The sequence below is a fragment of the Patella vulgata genome, chromosome 1, assembly GCF_932274485.2.
Source record: "Patella vulgata chromosome 1, xgPatVulg1.2, whole genome shotgun sequence".
Taxonomy (NCBI): Eukaryota; Metazoa; Mollusca; class Gastropoda; family Patellidae; genus Patella; species Patella vulgata.
In genome coordinates, this window is record NC_065879.2 from 82,242,788 (window position 1) to 82,243,955 (window position 1,168).

Here is a 1,168-nt window from a genome sequence, read left to right on the forward strand (position 1 = left end):
CTTTTACAAGAAATACACATAATTTACTTGATTTAATAAATACAGTTTTTTCATGCGTGTTGCGTTCAAAGCGCAATATACATTTAAAATCCCTGTCTCTAGAATTACCTCCCTTTGCGGCAACGCGCTTCAAAACTTCAAATCTGAGTAACAACTCCAACTTATGCTGCCCAGAGCTCAGCAGTGGTCTGTGTGATTACATATACCACCCTACGTGTACCACCTGGGTAGACTGGGATGCAGGGGTCATATTCAAGGACGAAATGACTCGACGTCCAGTTCATGTCTCGAGTCTGCAACCATCACAAACCCTGCTAGAGATGTGTTCTTTTATATATATTCCAGTTTGTGTAGGGGACTAAAAGTCCTTCAAATGACAATAAGAGACTTGGGCCACTCCAATGGTGGTTACTCTTGTAGGTTATTATTGTCTTTGCAAATGGGTCAGATCTAAATATTGGGACCACCTCCCGATTTCGTCAAGACCACGAGATGTAAACAGGGCTAGAACACGTGATTGTTTCCCTGTATTGTGGGTTAGGACTTGGTCTAGGGGTGGCGCTAGTCCTGTAAACATCTCGTGACCTTGCCGAAATCTGGAGGTGGCTTAAATATTTAGATCTAACCTTGCAAATGCAACCATAGTAGTTATACGTTATTTGGACACAGCTCACCAAATATTTCTACGCCGTCACAAATGTAGGGCGAAAGTCTTTCCCTCCCTTTCCCTTTTCACTCCTTTTTCATGGTGATTTTTGTTGTCAGGTTTTGGTGAATATTCATGATTTTGAGGCGGAAGGATACAAGAGATTGGTTAGGTTGAAATGTAGGGCCGAAAATTGCTGGGTTTTTTTCTTGTATCCACTTCCAGCTTATGTATCTCAAGTTTTTCATGGTGAACCTCATACATGCTTTTGGGCAAGAGTTTGCCACATGTTGCTCCATCTGTGGCATAAAGCGTTCTACCGAACGAAAATTTGGGAAAAACTTAGAGCCGGTCTAAGAGAAAAGAATTAACATTAAAGTCAATAGGGAATTCATTAGTGATCTGTAGCCATTTTAAGGTGACTAGTTATCGCTATTTAGTGTTATGCCCCTTTGCATCCTGTGCATTATAATTTTTCCATGGTAATAGCTGAAGTTGGTTGTTTGATTACATCACGGTTCA